Source organism: Bufo bufo, chromosome 6, assembly GCF_905171765.1.
Source record: "Bufo bufo chromosome 6, aBufBuf1.1, whole genome shotgun sequence".
NCBI classification, from domain to species: Eukaryota; Metazoa; Chordata; class Amphibia; order Anura; family Bufonidae; genus Bufo; species Bufo bufo.
Window position 1 is genome coordinate 64316435 of NC_053394.1, and position 15727 is coordinate 64332161.

Below are 15727 nucleotides of genomic sequence, written 5' to 3' on the forward strand. Positions count from 1 at the left end.
GGTGATCACATACAAAACAAATTTTAACAGAAACTTTTACATTTTTATATTTTTTATTTTGTATTAATTAAAACTAGAGTTGAGCGAACACCTGGATGTTCGGGTTCGAGAAGTTCGGCAGAACTTCCCGAAAATGTTCGGGTTCGGGATACGAACTCGACCCAAACTTCGCCCTGAACCCGAACCCCATTGAAGTTAATGGGGACCCGAACTTTTCGGCACTAAAAAGGCTGTAAAATAGCCCAGGAAAGGGCTAGAGGGCTGCAAAAGGCAGCAAAATGTAGGTAAATCCCCTGCAAACAAATGTGGATATGGAAATGAATAAAAAAATTAAAATAAATTAACCAATATCAATTGAAGAGAGGTCCCATAGCGGAGAATCAGGCTTCATGTCACCCACCACTGGAACAGGCCTCTGTGAGATATTTAGGCCCCGGCACCCAGACATAGGAGAGAGGTCCCGTAGCAGAGAATCAGGCTTCATGTCACCCACCACAGGAACAGGCCACTGTCAGATATTTTTAGGCCCCGGCACCCATACAGAGGAGAGAGGCCCCATAGCAGAGATTCAGGCTTCATGTCATAGCAGAGAATCAGTCTTCATGTCACCCACCACTGGAACAGGCCACTGTCAGATATTTTTAGGCCCCGGCACCCAGACAGAGGAGAGAGGTCTCATAGCAGAGATTCAGGCTTCATGTCATAGCAGAGAATCAGGCTTCATGTTACCCACCACTGGAACAGGCCATTGTCAGATATTTTTAGGCCCCGGCAACCAGACAGAGGAGAGAGGTCCCATAGCAGAGAATCAGGCTTCATGTCATAGCAGAGAAACAGGCTTCACGTCACCCACCACTGGAACAGGACATTGTCAGATATTTGTAGGCCCCGCACCCAGACAGAGGAGAGGTTCATTCAACTTTGGGTTGCCCCGCAATATAATGGTAAAATTAAAAAAAGAGGATTGAATGAGGAAGTGCCCTGGAGTACAAGAATATATGGTTAAGGGGAGGTAGTTATAAATGTCTAATCTGCACAAGGGATGGACAGGTCCTGTGGGATCCATGCCTGGTTGATTTTTATGAACGTCAGCTTGTCCACATTGGCTGTCGACAGGCAGCTGCATTTGTCTGTAATGACGCCCCCTGCCGTGCTGAATACACGTTCAGACAAAACGCTGGCCGCCGGGCAGGCCAGCACCTCCAAGGCATAAAAGGCTAGCTCTGGCCATGTGGAGGCAATTTGGAGACCCAGAAGTTGAATGGAGCCGAACCATCAGTCAGTACGTGGAGGGGTGTGCACAAATACTGTTCCACCATGTTAGTGAAATGTTGCCTCCTGCTAACACGTTCTGTATCAGGTGGTGGTGCAGTTAGCTGTGGCGTGGTGAGAAAACTTTTCCACATCTCTGCCATGCTAACCCTGCCCTCAGAGGAGCTGGCCGTGACACAGCTGCCTTGGCGACCTCTTGCTCCTCCTCTGCCTTCGCCTTGGGCTTCCACTTGTTCCCCTGTGACATTTGGGAATGCTCTCAGTAGCGCGTCTACCAATGTGCGCTTGTACTCGCGCATCTTCCTATCACGCTCCAGTGCAGGAAGTAAGGTGGGCACATTGTCTTTGAACGGGGGATCCAGCAGGGTGGAAACCCAGTAGTCCGCACACGTTAAAATGTGGGCAACTCTGCTGTCATTGCGCAGGCACTGCAGCATGTAGTCGCTCATGTGTGCCAGGCTGCCCAGAGGTAAGGACAAGCTGTCCTCTGTTGGAGGCGTATCGTCATTGTCCTGCGTTTCCCCCCAGCCACGCACCAGTGATGGGCCCAAGCTGCGTTGGGTGCCACCCCGCTGTGAACATGCTTCATCCTCATCCTCCTCCACCTCCTCCTCATCCTCGTCCTCCAGTAGTGGGCCCGGTCTGGCCACATTTGAACCTGGCCTCTGCTATTGCAAAAAACCTCCCTCTGAGTCACTTCGAAGAGACTGGCCTGAAAGTGCTAAAAATTACCCCTCTTCCTCCTCCTCCTCCTCCTGGGCCACCTCCTCTTCCATCATCACCCTAAGTGTTTTCTCAAGGAGACATAGAAGTGGTATTGAAACGCTGATAATGGCGTCATCGCCACTGGCCATGTTGGTGGAGTACTCGAAACAGCGCAACAGGGCACACAGGTCTCGCATGGAGGCCCAGTCATTGGTGGTGAAGTGGTGCTGTTCCGCAGTGGGACTGACCCGTGCGTGCTGCAGCTGAAACTCCACTATGGCCTGCTGCTGCTCGCACAGTCTGTCCAGCATGTGCAAGGTGGAGTTCCACCTGGTGGGCACGTTGCATATAAGGCGGTGAGCGGGAAGGCTGAAGTTACGCTGTAGCGCAGACAGGCGAGCAGCGGCAGGATGTGAACGCCGGAAGTGCGCACAGACGGCCCGCACTTTATGCAGCAGCTCTGACATGTCGGGGTAGTAGTGAATGAACTTCTGCACCACCAAAATCAGCACATGCACCAGGCAAGGGATGTGCGTCAAACCGGCTAGTCCCAGAGCTGCGACGAGATTTCACCCATTATCGCACACCACCAGGCCGGGCTTGAGGCTCACCAGCAGCAACCACTCGTCGGTCTGTTGTTCAATACCCCACCACAACTCCTGTGCGGTGTGGGGCCTGTCCCCCAAACATATGAGTTTCAGAATGGCCTGCTGACGTTTACCCTGGGCTGTGCTGAAGTTGGTGGTGAAGGTGTGTGGCTGACTGGATGAGCAGGTGGAAAAAGAGGAGGAAGCCGAGTAGGAGGAGGAGGCTACAGGAGGCAAAGAATGTTGCCCTGCGATCTTTGGCGGCGGAGGCGCCAAACAGCTCTCCGCCTGGGGCCCAGCCGCCACTACATTTACCCAGTGTGCAGTTAGGGAGATATAGCGTCCCTGGCCGTGCCTACTGGTCCACGTATCTGTGGTTAGGTGGACCTTGCCACAGATGGCGTTGCGCAGTGCACACTTGATTTTATCGGATACTTGGTTTTGCAGGGAAGGCACGGCTCTCTTGGAGAAGTAGTGGCGGCTGGGAACAACATACTGTGGGACAGCAAGCGACATGAGCTGTTTGAAGCTGTCTGTGTCCACCAGCCTGAATGACAGCATTTTATAGGCCAGTAGTTTAGAAATGCTGGCATTCAGGGCCAGGGATCGAGGGTGGCTAGGTGGGAATTTACGCTTTCTCTCAAATGTTTGTGAGATGGAGAGCTGAATGCTGCCGTGTGACATGGTGGAGATGCTTGGTGATGGAGGTGGTGGTGTTGGTGGTACATCCTCTGTTTTCTGGGCGGCGTTCTTTCCGAGGCGGAGGAAGAGGCCGAGGCGGCAGCAGCAGAAGAGGTAGCAGGGGGAGCCTGAGTGCGTTCCTTGTTTTAAAGGTGTTTACTCCACTGCAGTTCATGCTTTGCATGCAGATGCCTGGTCATGCAGGTTGTGCTAAGGTTCAGAACGTTAATGCCTCTCTTCAGGCTCTGATGGCACAGCGTGCAAACCACTCGGGTCTTGTCGTCAGCACATTGTTTGAAGAACTGCCACGCCAGGGAACTCCTTGAAGCTGCCTTTGGGGTGCTCTGTCCCAGGTGGCGGTGGCCAGTAGCAGGCGAACTCTATTGGCGGCGGGTGTTCTGCTTTTGCCACCTGCTCCCTCTTTTGCTATGCTGTTGGCTCGGTCTCACCACTACCTCATCCTCTAAACCTTGAAAGTCAGTGGCACGACCTTCATTCCATGTGGGGTCTATGACCTTATCGTCCCCTGCATCGTCTTCTACCCAGTCTTCCTGACCTCCTGTTCAGTCTGCACACTGCAGAAAGACGCAGCAGTTGGCACCTGTGTTTTGTCATCATCAGAGACGTGCTGAGGTGGTATTCCCATGTCCTCATCATCAGGAAACATAAGTGGTTGTGCGTCAGTGCATTCTATGTCTTCCACCCCTGGGGAAGGGCTAGGTGGATGCCCTTGGGAAACCCTGCCAGCAGAGTCTTCAAACAGCATAAGAGACTGCTGCATAACTTGAGGCTCACACAGTTTCCCTGATATGCATGGGTGTGATGTGACAGACTGATGGGCTTGGTTTTCATGCGCCATCTGTGCGCTTTCTGCAGAAGACTGGGTGGGAGATAATGTGAACGTGCTGGATCCACAGTCGGCCACCCAATAGACTAATGCCTGTACCTGCTCAGGCCTTACCATCTTTAGAACGGCATTGGGCCCCACCAAATATCGCTGTAAATTCTGGCGGCTACTGGGACCTGAGGTAGTTGGTTCACTAGGACGTGTGGCTGTGACAGAACGGCCACGTCCTCTCCCAGCACCAGAGGGTTCACTAACACCACCACGACCATGTCCGCGTCCCTTATAGATGTTTTCCTCATTGTTACCGTTCACCACAATAAGAAAAAAATTATTTGGCCCAATGTATTCATTTCAAATTCAGGCCTTTTTTTTACAGGCACCTAACACTATCTGGCTATCTATTTAAGTACCGTATTACACTAATACAGGCACAGCAGTAACCACAGATTTAGCTGAATATAAATTGTAGGCCTAGTATTTAGGCCCTGGATGACAGGTATCCCTTTTACGGACAGAATTAGACTTGGAAATGCACGGTAGCCTGTGAAGTTATTGAGGATGACCCTATCAGCACCTTCAATGTAATATACCCTTTTATGGATAGATTTAACCTTGGCCTGCTACAGCAGAAACCACTGATTTAGGGAATTGCTAATTTGGGAATTGTATTTCAACCCAGAAAAAAATATATCCTTTGCCAGACAGCAGACAGTATTACAATTGGCTAGCCACAGCTGAAACACCAGATTTAGGGTACTGCTATTTTGGCAAATGTATTTCACCCCTCAATAAAATAGCAAGCACAGCCAAGCCCCTGATGTCGGATATAGCAAACAAAAAAACACACTATTGATGGTTAAATGGACTTGGTGGCAGCTTGTGCTGGCGCACCACAAGTCTCAAAATAGCCGTCGATCACCCCAAAAAAAAGTGACAGAAAAACGCTCTGGGCAGCCTAAAAACAATGAGCAATTAACTAGCAGAAGTTGAATTATACACAGCTGTAGATCGATCACTTCAGTAAGTGTTTTTGATGAGTAAATCCCTGCCTAATCTGGCCCTAACAGCAGCAGCTGCATCCTATCCCTACACTGATCAGAGCAGAGTGACGTGCGGCGCTACGTGACTCTAGCTTAAATAGAGGCTGGGTCACATGCTGCACTGGCCAATCACAGCCATGCCAATAGTAGGCATGGCTGTGATGGCCTCTTGGGGCAAGTAGTATGACGCTTGTTGATTGGATGCTTTGCAGCCTTTCAAAAAGCGCTAAGAAAGCGCCGAACACCGAACCCGAACCCGGACTTTTAAGTAAATGTTCGAGTTCGGGTCCGTGTCACGAACACCCCAAAATTCGGTACGAACCTGAACTATACAGTTTGGGTTCACTCATCCCTAATTAAACATTTTATTTAGTTAATCTTTTTTATACTTTGATGTCATAACATGCTTTTGCATAGATGTCAAAGTACAGGCAGAACATTTTCAACCCGTAAAGGGGGCTGCACAAGAGAAATCTATTTTTAAAGGAAGGTGATTGAAGGTAACTTGGATTTCACTTATTTAATCCATACTGTAGATGCTAAGTGGATTTACAGAGGAAGAAGGATCCTTCTTTAAGTGCATTAGCTCTGCCGCAACATGGCTGATGTGTTTCCATTGCTTCCAAATGCCTAATAAAGGTGAATAGACATGCTAGAGTACATTGATGAGCCTTTTATGATCTTCTTAATAGGTAGCTTGCAAGTAACAATGTCAAGTTTACTTCCTATAAAAAAAGTTTACATTTTTAAAAGTTTACATTTTTATAACTAAAAAAAATTAAAAGTAAAAAAATAAGAATTGCAATGTTACAAAGAAAAAAAAAGCATGCATGTTATTTTTATGTCATATTAAGAAACGTAAAAATAAATCCCCCCCCAAAAAAACTATGAAAACAATTAATAGCTCCCCCGATTCAAAAAAATTAAATAAATTGATTACTTCATTATCACTATGTATCAGCTTGTTTTATTCATATATATTCAAATACTGAGGCACTCCCTGTTTCCAAATTAAGAATTCTATACTGAAGATCATAGTGCCAAAGTTTCCTGTGAAGATTGAAGATTTTTTATTTTCCAAACAGATAATGTAAAGTATGGAAAATAGATTGTATTTATTTGATTAACTATAATTTAATAATATGCACAAATTATATATATATATATATATATATATATATATATATATATATATATATATACTGCTCAAAAAAATAAAGGGAACACTTAAACAACACAATGTAACTCCAAGTCAATCACACTTCTGTGAAATCAAACTGTCCACTTAGGAAGCAACACTGAGTGACAATCAATTTCACATGCTGTTGTGCAAATGGGATAGACAACAGGTGGAAATTATAGGCAATTAGCAAGACACCCCCAATAAAGGAGTGGTTCTGCAGGTGGTGACCTGACCACTTCTCAGTTCCTATGCTTCCTGGCTGATGTTTTGGTCCCTTTTGAATGCTGGCGGTGCTTTCACTCTAGTGATAGCATGAGACGGAGTCTACAACCCACACAAGTGGCTCAGGTAGTGCAGCTTATCCAGGATGGCACATCAATGCGAGCTGTGGCAAGAATGTTTGCTGTGTCTGTCAGCGTAGTGTCCAGAGCATGGAGGCGCTACCTGGAGACAGGCCAGTACATCAGGAGACGTGGAGGAGGCCGTAGGAGGGCAACAACCCAGCAGCAGGACCGCTACCTCCGCCTTTGTGCAAGAAGGAACAGGAGGAGCACTGCCAGAGCCCTGCAAAATGACTTCCAGCAGGCCACAAATGTGCATGTGTCTGCTCAAACGGTCAGAAACAGACTCCATGAGGGTGATATGAGGGCCCGACGTCCACAGGTGGGGGTTGTGCTTACAGCCCAACACCGTGCAGGACGTTTGGCATTTGCCAGAAAACACCAAGATTGGCAAATTCGCCACTGGTGCCCTGTGCTCTTCACAGATGAAAGCAGGTTCACACTGAGCACATGTGACAGACGTGACAGAGTCTGGAGACGCCGTGGAGAATGTTCTGCTGCCTGCAACATCCTCCAGCATGACCGGTTTGGCATTAGGTCAGTAATGGTGTGGGATGGCATTTCTTTGGAGGGCCGCACAGCCCTCCATGTGCTCGCCAGAGGTAGCCTGACTGCCATTAGGTACCGAGATGAGATCCTCAGACCCCTTGTGAGACCATATGCTGGTGCGGTTGGCCCTGGGTTCCTCCTAATGCAAGACAATGCTAGACCTCATGTGGCTGGAGTGTGTCAGCAGTTCCTGCAAGACGAAGGCATTGATGCTATGGACTGGCCCGCCCGTTCCCCAGACCTGAATCCAATTGAGCACATCTGGGACATCACGTCTCGCTCTATCCACCAACGTCACGTTGCACCACAGACTGTCCAGGAGTTGGCAGATGCTTTAGTCCAGGTCTGGGAGGAGATCCCTCAGGAGACCGTCCGCCAGCTCATCAGGAGCATGCACAGGCGTTGTAGGGAGGTCATACAGGCACGTGGAGGCCACACACACTACTGAGCCTCATTTTGACTTGTTTTAAGGACATTACATCAAAGTTGGATCAGCCTGTAGTGTGTTTTTCCACTTTAATTTTGAGGGTGACTCCAAATCCAGACCTCCATGGGTTAAAAAATGTGATTTCCATTTTTTTTTGTGTGTGATTTTGTTGTCAGCACATTCAACTATGTAAAGAACAAAGTATTTCAGAAGAATATTTAATTAATTCAGATCTAGGATGTATTATTTTTGTGTTCCCTTTATTTTTTTGAGCAGTGTATATATATATATATACAGTACAGACCAAAAGTTTGGACACACCTTCTCATTCAAAGAGTTTTCTTTATTTTCATGACTATGAAGGCATCAAAACTATGAATTAACACATCTGGAATTATATACATAACAAACAAGTGTGAAACTGTCATATTCTAGGTTCTTCAAGTAGCCACCTTTTGCTTTGATTACTGCTTTGCACACTCTTGGCATTCTCTTGATGAGCTTCAAGAAGTAGTCCCCTGAAATGGTCTTCCAACAGTCTTAAAGGAGTACCCAGAGATGCTTAGCACTTGTTGGCCCTTTTGCCTTCACTCTGCGGTCCAGCTCACCACAAACCATCTCGATTGGCTTCAGGTCCGGTGACTGTGGAGGCCAGGTCATCTGGCGCAGCACCCCATCACTCTCCTTCATGGTCAAATAGCCCTTACTTTCAAAGTTTTCCCAATTTTTCGGCTGACTGACTGACCTTCATTTCTTAAAGTAGTGATGGCCACTCGTTTTTCTTTACTTAGCTTCTTTTTTCTTGCCATAATACAAATTCTAACAGTCTATTCAGTAGGACTATCAGCTGTGTATCCACCTGACTTCTCCTCAACTCCACTGATGGTCCCATCCCCATTTATAAGACAAGAAATCCCACTTATTAAACCTGACAGGGCACACCTGTGAAGTGAAAAACATTTCAGGTGACTACCTCTTGAAGCTCATCAAGAGAATGCCAAGAGTGTGCAAGACAGTAATCAAAGCAAAAGGTGGCTACTTTGAAGAACCTAGAATATGACATATTTTCAGTTGTTTCACACTTGTTTGTTATGTATACAATTCCACATGTGTTAATTTATAGTTTTGATGCCTTCAGTGTGAATCTACAATTTTCATAGTCATGAAAATAAAGAAAACTCTTTGAATGAGAAGGTGTGTCCAAACTTTTGGTCTGTACTGTATATAATATATAAATCATCTAATTACATTATTATTTTAATATATTATTCTTTACAAATTCTAGTTTCATAATAATGTGTCTGATGTACAGTAAGTCTATGTATACCAGAACAGATTAAGTATAAATGGCCCAGCAGATGAACTAGATAAACATGCCCATCTATTAGATTGCCTATTGTCAATTATACTGATGCACAGTAAGTCTATGTGTACCAGAACAGATTAAGTATAAATGGTGCAGCAGATGAACTAGGTAAACATTCCTATATATTAGACTGCCTATTGAGACTAAGTCTGATGCACAGTAAGTCTATATATAACAGAACAGATTAAGTATGAATGGCACAACAGTGGAACAAGATGCACAGGGAAATTACACAGAGCCTGCACTGTCCCTGCAGTCTCCACAAGCGCTCCCTATGCTTCACCTAATGTGTTTGAAAACTCTCCCTACGATCTCCCTACACTGTCCCTGCACTGTCCATATCCCAAATTTTACAGTTAAAAGCTTTGTTAAACACTGTCCCTAGCACCTATCATGTCTCTCCCCATGATAAGTTCACTGTAAAATGGAAGAGACAGGGCAGAATGAGGCTTTTTACAGGGCTGTGACATCATAGGGCATCTGCTGATTGGCTAATCTTTTTTTTATTTTCTATTTGCTGAACATGTTCATGTGGGCAGCCATCTTGCCTGAGCTGTTCTTAACAGCATTTAAAAAGCATTAAGAAAATTTCTTTACGGCAGCCCCATGGGCCATATACACAATGGTCAGGAGGGGACCCTATCACAGACATGCTCTGTGACCTGTGCAGAGGTCATTGTACAAGGAAAGAATAGATAAGCTCTTACAATCACACATTGTGAATGGTGGATCCTGTCTTATCTATACACAGAGGTGATATAACTTCAGGCAGGATTAGAATGAGTTAACTGCAGTAAAGTGATCTGTATTAACCAAGAATTGGCGCCAATTATTAGACATAGTTACCAGTGTGAAAACTGAAGGATTTTATCTTTTTTGTTTAAATATATGGAATACATGGAAAATTGAAAACAACATCAAAAAGGTCATTTTCTGATGACACATTTCCTTTAACTTGTAAGCAAATCTGAAAAAGTGATGATTGGTTACTATTAGAGATGAACAAATCCATTCCCAGTTTCAGATATTTTTTAGGTATTGAATCAACCCCAAAACTTTTTAGGTTTAATTCAGACGAATCTTGTAAAATGGCGCCCACCGCATAAGCAATCAATAGTGTTCAGTCACCACCAGGCAGGAGGTAATTGCAGTCAGTTGCGACCAAGCAATAACCGCAGTTTGTGGGAGCCATGATAAAAGTAGATACAGTTACTCCTGAAACTGTATCAGAAATAGGGGATGGACAAGGGAAAATGAAAAGATTCTTAAAAAAGTAACAAAACAAGATAGGAGCCTTTTATTTAAAAAAAAATCTGTTCTTTAGAGGACTAGAGGGGGTTATATACCAATTTTCAGGGCAATTGGAGCAACTTTGTTTTGGAATGAATAGATTCGGAACCGAACCAAACTTTTTGATAAATTCGGTGAATCCGAAACGAACAGAATCTTGGAAGATTCGCTCATCTCTAGTTAATATTTTCAGTACTGTTCATGCTATGCATTTGTTTTTTTTACTTGTGACCCAGTGTGTTTTTTGTGATGTGTTGCATTTAATGTAGAGGTGTTTTACTGGCCAAAATACAAAACTTCCCCTTCAAATGAACGTTAGTGATAAAGCCTCACCTTATGTTCACAAACTGTACATTTTGTGTGAATTTCACATTTTTTTCCTATATTTTTTTTTAAACTAGCTTCAACCATGGATTTGAGGCTGGTAAATGGAAGAGGTCGGTGTGACGGTCGTGTAGAAATCCTCTATAATGGAGCATGGGGAACTGTTTGTGATGACCTATGGGATATTAAGGATGCGCAAGTTGTATGTCAGCAGATAGGTTGCGGTAATGCTCTTGCGTTTAACCATAGTGCAGCATTTGGTCAAGGACAAGGACTGATTATATTGGATGATGTACAATGTAATGGCAATGAAAGTTTCTTGTGGGACTGTCCACACAGAGGGCTTACATCACATAACTGTGGACACAATGAAGATGCTGGAGTCATCTGCTCAGGTACAGTCTGATGGTTGGAATCCTAATGTTTAAATGGTATTGCTTTGTACATTATGCATATATAGTATAGTTTTACAAAATTTCCATTCATCTACATAATATAATTCAGCAAACCATTCATTTAAATTGAGGGTACCCTGCCTCAGGGGAGGGCTGGCCGCCTTCGTCCTGGGGGGCAAATCCAGTCAAGTGGACTATTTTTAGCCCCGTCCATTATTAAAAGCCCCTCCTACAAATAATAGGCCACTCCCAACAAACACTGTACAGCTGAAATTCTATTGTTGAGGCCTGTCTCTACACATCATACGGAGAGGGGAGGGCCTGTCCTGGCTGCACTGCCTGCTTCACATTATACAATAAACCGCAGGCTACAGCCAGGAAGCTCCTCCGCTCTCCTCCCTCCCCAGATCCTGCTCAAGGCTTGTGGTTCCACCCACCATCTGCCACCCGCCCGTGGCCTGTTGCACACTTTGGCCATCCTCACCCAGCTCTGAATCCTCCTTCTGCAAATGGCAGGAGGAGGAGCCGGAGAATCTCATCTCCTACATAGCGCCCACACCTCTTACATCCAGTGATGTCACCTTTGTAGACGTTCTCTTTCTTTATCTTCTCCATTCAGACCAGACCGCCATAATGATTTTTCAGTCATCTCCCGTCTCTGCAGAGATTAACAAACAGACATTAGTTTCCCACATTTCCATCATCTTCACATCTTCTGAACACCCTTTTCTGCCACCCCCAATACTATACTGCAGAAACAGTCCCCCTGGAAATACTACTACCACACAAATAGTGCCCCCTCCAACAATTATTGGCACACAGTGCTCTAAAAATAACTGCGCCCAGACATTAATAGTATAAAGATAATGTCCCCCAAAAATAATTGTGCTAAGCTGATACTATGCCAGGGTGCCCCCCAAATAATTCTCTGCCAGAGCACACTTAGTAGTAATAATGTCCCTATTATGCCCATACTAGTAATAATGTTCCTCATAGCCACCCAGTAGTAGTAAAGCTCCGCATAATACCTCCTAGTAGTAATAATTCTCCCCCAGCAGCCTCTCCATCAGCCCCCAGTAGCTTCCCAGCCCCCAACAGCCTCTCCATCAGTCCCCAGTGCCTCTCATCTGCCCCCAGGAGTGTCCATCAGCCTCATAAATATATAAAATAAAAAAAACACTTACCCTTCCTGCTCCTGGACGCCGCCGCTCCTCTCCTCTAACGCGATCTGTGTCCTCCTGCTGTCGGCTGTGCTGTGAAGGCTCCGCACTCCGTGACATCACAGAGCGCCTTACGCCTGTGCACATCCCTGCACAGCTGACAGCCGTGGCCGGTGCAAGGATTTTTGCCAACACAAGCGAAGCTACATTTGGCCGCCCCCACCACCACCAGAACTCAGTGGGGGTGATGTAACATGGAGGGGGTGATGTTACATGGAGGGGGACATTTGAGACATGGAAGGGGGAGAAATGTGACACAGAGGGCGGAGAAATGTGACAGGGAGGGGGGAGAAATGTGACACGGAGGAGGACAAAATGTGACACGGAGGGGAGAGAAATGTGACACGGAGGGGAGAGAAATGTGACACGGAGGGGGAAGCAATGTGACATGGAGGGGGGAGCAATGTGACATGGAGGGGGGAGAAATGTGACACGGAGGGAGGAGAAATGTGACATGGAGGGGAGAGAAATGTGACATGGAGGGGAGAGAAATTTGACATGGAGGGAGGAGAAATGTGACATAGAGGGTGGAGAAATGTGACATTTATCCCCTCCATGTCACATCACCCCCTCCTTTTTACATTACCCCCGTTGTGTCACATTTCTCCTCCCCATGACACATCATCCCATCATGTCTCATTTCACCCCCATGTCACATTTCTCCCCCTAAATGTCACTTTTAACCACCTCCATGTCACATTTCACCACCCATGTCACATTTCTCCCCCTCCATTTCACAGTTCTCCCCCTCCATGTTACATTTCACCCCCTCCATGTCACATTTCACCCCGCCATGTCACATATCTCCCCCTCCATGTCACATTTCTCCCCCTCCATGTCACATTTCTTCCCCCTGCATGTCATATTTCCCCATGTCAGATTTCTCCCCATGTCACATTTCTCTCCCCATGTCACATTTCTCCCGCCCATGTCACATTTCTCCCCCCATGTCACATTTCTCCCCCTCCCCTCTATTAATGTTGTGTAAAAAACATTATCCTTCACTGGCCCTGTCTGTAGCAGCTCCCCTTCTCCTCTGTGTGGTCCTGGTATCTTCTCTCTGGCCTCAGACAAGTTGTTGAGGACCTATCCCACTCAGCCAATCAGTGGCAACAGCTGTGTCATGTGTCAGGCCAGTGATTAGCTCAGGAAGAAATCACTGGCCTGACATGTGACACAGCTGCAGCCACTGATTGGCTGAGTAGGAAAGGTCCTACTCCTTAACAACTTGTCGGGAGCCCAGAGAGAAGATACCAGAAACAGACCGGTGGCCGTTTTTAACATACTTAAGGGCGGCCTGGGGGAAAATTTCCTCACTGCCCTCCATCCCAGCCCGCCCCTGCCCTGCCTGCATATTTACATCTGTAGGCAGACCCTTACAGATCACATTTTATAGCACTTGTAATTGCCCTGCTATTTAAAGGGCATCTGTCAGTAGACCTGTTTAAATATATGCAAATGAGTCTCTAGGAGCAGTGGGGGTGTTGCCTTTACTCCTTCAGGTTCTGCTCCCTCTGCAACTGCCACACCCTCAGCACTTATTGACAGGGCCAAACATGATGTTTACACCGCCTAGTCCTGTCAATTAAAGTGCAGAAGGCATGGCAATCGCAGAGACAGCAGAGCCTCAATGAGTAAAGGCAACGCCCACATTGCTCCCAGAGACTCATTTACAAATATACAGATGCCTTCAGCTGCCAAGTGCACATGTAACAGGTCAGCCAGTGTCATCGATACAAATCTGCTGACAGATGTCTTTTAACATTGATAAACTCCATTAAAGCTCTTCATAATTTTTTCTTTTTGATGGGTGATTATATACAAAACACGTTTTAACAGAAAATTTTAAATTTTTATACTTTTTATTTTGTATTAATTAAAACATTTTATTTAGTTAATATTTTTTATAATTTGATCTCATAACATGAGATTTGCATAGATGTCAAAGTACAGGCAGAACATTTTCAACCCGTAAAGGGGGCTGCATAAGAGAAATCTATTTTTAAAGGAAGGGGATTGGAGATAACTTGGATTTCACCTATTTAATCCATACTGTAGATGATAAGTGGATTTACAGAGAAAGAAGGATCCTCCTATAAGTGCATTAGCTCTGCCGCAACATGGCAGTAGATGCTGATGGGTTTCAATTACTACCAAATGCCTAATAAAGGTGAATAGACATGCTACAGTACATTGATGAGCCTTTTATGATCTTCTTAATAGGTTGCTTGCAAGTAACAATGTCAAATTCCCTTCCTCTAAAAAAAACTTAACATTTTTAAAAGTTTACATTTTTATTAAAAAAAATCAAAGTAAAAAAATAAGAATTGCATTGTTACAAAGAAAAAATAGTTGTATTCTTTCACAATAAACCTGTAGAATAATACAAGCATGTTATTTATCTGTCATACTAAGCAACATAAAAATAAATCCCTCCCCCAAAAAAACTATGAAAACAATGAATAGCTCCCCCAATTCTAAAAAATATAATAAATTGATTACTTCATTATCACTATGTATCAGCATATTTTATTGTATTCATATATATTCAAATACTGAGACACTCTCCATTTCCAAATTAAGAATTCTATACTGAGGAGCATAGTGCCAAAGTTTCCCATGAAGATTATTTATTATTTTCCAAAGAGATAATGTAAAGTAAGGAAAATAGATTGTATTTAATTGATTAACTATAATTTAATAATATGCACAAATTATATATATATATATATATGTATATACAAAGGAAAAATGGCGGCACTGGCTATAAATAAATAAAAAATAGGGTGCACGATCCTAGGGTATAGACTTCTCACCCCACAAATAGAATCCAGAAGAAGGACGGCACTCCAGTAAGGTGAAAAAAATGATGATGCCTTTATTCAACCATCCGGTGCAACGTTTCGGCGCTTGAAAAAGGCTCATTTAGAGCCGAAACGTTGCACCGGATGGTTGAATAAAGGCATCATCATTTTTTTCACCTTACTGGAGTGCCGTACTTCTTCTGGATTCTATATATGTATATATATATATATATATATATATATATATATTGTAGTAATCTAGAGGGGAGAATTGTGGATGGTCAGTACGTCTCACTGAGAATGTATGCCTCAGTGATATAATTCCCGGAAATAAGTATACCAGTAACATTAGGTTGCTGGGAGGTTTTCATTAAAGTGGATTTTGGGTCCGGGTTTTAAGAGTGACCAGAGAGCTTGGGTGGGACAGGTCACTCCCGTACTCCATCCAGGGTTTTCCTACTGTGTGGTTAAAAAGGGTGTGGGAATCTCAGCTGAGGAGATCAAGTGTGCACAGGCTAACTAAAGCTGAACAAGCTAAGAGGGAGGATTTGGTTTTTGAAAGACCCCAGAGAGTGGTGAGATCATATTGTTGTTACCTGATTTGGATTGAACACAGAATGTGGGACTTTATGTTATGCAATATTTGTGGGCTGAAGAAAGCTTAAAGCTAAAGTTTGGACATGTTTACTTTTGTTT